General features: G+C 43.3%; 1 long non-coding RNA gene across 1 annotated transcript; it reads right to left on the bottom strand.

Annotated features, from left to right (window-relative positions):
• Positions 1-205: 205 nt before the first annotated feature.
• On the bottom strand, positions 206-1,493 carry LOC143765574 (uncharacterized). The gene is made up of 3 exons (XR_013213430.1): positions 1,042-1,493; positions 630-668; positions 206-264 (listed from the first exon to the last, which is right to left on the bottom strand). It is a non-coding gene; the product is annotated as an uncharacterized LOC143765574 (long non-coding RNA).
• Positions 1,494-3,012: the final 1,519 nt, after the last annotated feature.

Genomic DNA, 3,012 nt, shown 5'->3' with positions numbered 1-3,012 from the left:
CATGGTTAGTGGTTGGTGACACCATTTATTGTCAAACTAATATGTTTTCTCTTTTTAAATAATGACAACCCAAAATAAAAGATCTGTGTGCCCAACCATCTCATCAGCCTGATTCGGAACCATTACATTGACCCAAAAGCAACAGACCAAAAGGAACACAGTGACATGTCATGGTTCAAAGCAGAGCAAGGTGTCAGGTGGCATACTGTTACCATTTCTCTTCAATTTATATGCAGAAAATATTTTCAGGTAGGCTGGACTTTCCTAAAAAGAAAAAAGAAATAAAAATTGTTGGACGAATAATCAACAATCTTAAATACACAGATGACATAGAATTGATAGCAACAAGCGTAGATGGATTGAAGGACTTATTACAGAGTGTCAAGATGGAAAGCTCAAACAAATGACTGCTACTCAATACAAAGAAGACAAAGATATTGACTACTGTCACATACGACTGGAACACATATGAGATGGATGGTGATGAACTGGAAGTTTTAAAGGACTTCAACCTACTCTGATCAATGATCAATAGGAGAACAGTTGTGGTCAAATCAACAATGTAGTCACTGGAAAAGGTCTTTGAATTGAGGAAAACATTTCAGTGTTGACAAACAAATGGCTCATACCTTTTTGGTCTTCACGGTAGTAACAGATGGATGTGAAACCTGGATGATAAAGAAACAAGACAGAAGAAGAATTGATGCTTTAGAAATGTAGAGCTGGAAAAGGATGAATCTTTCACGTGAGTAACTCGCATGCCTCCTCAATGCCTCTCTACTCACCATGCAGTTTGTCTCCACATCAGGCCAATCTGCTAGTCTGCCTCATGCTGCACTGCTGTTTTATATGGGACTTTTTTTTAGCCTTATGGGGGTGCGGTCAGCCCCTGCAGGAATTTAACCTTGCTAATGTAACGGGGGCCAGGGTGGTAGCCGTACCGAGGGATTGCTGCTGCTTCCTCATCACACCCCAATGCTCCGCTACAGAAATATCATGTCCATTTTGTGGTGTGCTGTGTGTGTCAAGTAGTTCACCCACCTGTGAGTCAGAATCCTTCACAGCATACAGGGCTTCAATTCATCGCAGACACACAAATGTTATCAAAGTCCCGATTAATTTTCAATAAAACTTTACTCAATTCGTGCATCTTCATAACAGACTTAATCCAACAATCTTCAAAAGACATAAGAACTTCTCCTCCTGCACTTTCCCTGGTCTTTTCCTTCAGCTTATCTTCTAGCACCGTGGCTTCCAGACCCACAGTCCCCTGGGAATTCCAGCTTTCTGATACTAGGTGCTCTCTGTCCACTTTCCCCATCCTGGGCGAAAAATCAGGTTGCCTTTGCAATTCCTGTTCGGACCGTAAGTCCCGGACGTCACGGGAGGTAACCCACAGACAAGCCACCGACCCTTCCAGACTGCCTCGCTTTTCACGTGCTGTAAGATCTAACATCTCCAGACCTGCTTCCCTCAGTGCTTCTTCTGTCTTTTTCAACTATAACTCACCACACAGCTACTACCACTCCTTCTAGCACAATTTGTCTCACTCTGCTCTAGCTCCTCCTACTACCTGAAAATTACCTCAGAAAGGCACTCCCCCTGCCACTGCACCAGCTCTGCCCCCTTTCTCAACTGTAGAAACTGTAAAAAAAAAGTGTAAGTAAAATTTTACTTTTATTTCATATGAATTAAAAAAAGTTATTTTTATTATTTATAAAATGCATTATTATGCACATACATACAGTGTGGATGTATATTGGGTCTCAGGTTGGTATTAATTGTGACCCACTGATTCCTGGTAATGGTAGATGTGGGAAAATGATTCAAAATAGATGGGAATTCTAGACTAGCGTCCCTTATAATTATCAGTCTGATTATGTCCCATATTTAGTAATTCAGGGGTAAGAGCAAGTATTATTGGTTATTATTAGTTATGGGAGAGCACTAAAATACTTGGCTGCACTTTGCTCGAGTCGAGCATATTGGAATGCTCGGGTGCTTGACTCGAGCAATGAGCCCAATGTAAGTCTATGGGAAACTCGAGAATTTTTCCAGGGGCCTCCCTGGGGGACTATAGAGTGACTCTAAATTTCAGAAATCGATTTGAACAGTTCTCAAGTGATATGGGGAAGACCCCTGGAAGCATTTCTGACTCCCAGGCGACTGCTGTGAACAATTTTGTCAGAGTCTTAAGCCACTTATACAGACTCACAATAAAACATACAAAAATGAAACCAAAATGGATTTTCCTGGGAAATATGTAAGGCTACTTTCACATTTGCGTTTGGAGCCGCTGCGGAGGGCTGTGGACTTCCTCCGTGAAGCCCCGCCCCCCGCCGCTAGCTCCGCCTACTTCTGCATGCGGCCTGCATGCGACCTGGGTACCTATATTTAACATTAGGTACGCAGGTCGTGCCGCAGTATGCGGATGCTGCCGCATGCGTCGTTTTGACGATGCGGAGACCAGCGTACGACGCAGCTCGTAGCAATTTTTTTTTTCCGCATCGTCAAAACGACGCATGCGGCAGCATCCGCATACTGCGGCACGACCTGCGTACCTAATGTTAAATATAGGTACCCAGGTCGCATGCAGGCCGCATGCAGAAGTAGGCGGAGCTAGCGGCGGAGGGCGGGGCTTCACGGAGGAAGTCCACAGCCCTCCGCAGCGGCTCCAAACGCAAATGTGAAAGTAGCCTAAAGGAACATCCTTTCCAGGGTAATGACTTGTATATAAGGCAAAATAAATTACCAAAAACAAAAATGCTCCTCTACACCTTGGGCTATGTTCCCACGTAACGTTTTTGATGCATTTTTGAACTTTAGCATTGCTTTCAACCAAGACAAATGCATTCACTAGGAAATGTCATGTTAAAATTTTACAACATTATCTGGCCATGTGGTCTGTGACACATTATCAGACACATCCTGTTTCATTTTATGAAGGAAGAACTCTGAAAGTCACAAAGCATATTTTTATAGGGCCATCAGGCGGCCTTTACCATTCAGCCA

The sequence above is a fragment of the Ranitomeya variabilis genome, chromosome 1 (genome assembly GCF_051348905.1).
Source record: "Ranitomeya variabilis isolate aRanVar5 chromosome 1, aRanVar5.hap1, whole genome shotgun sequence".
NCBI lineage: Eukaryota > Metazoa > Chordata > Amphibia > Anura > Dendrobatidae > Ranitomeya > Ranitomeya variabilis.
Note: the sequence above shows the minus strand (reverse complement) of the source record. Positions and strands in the feature narration are given on the sequence as shown.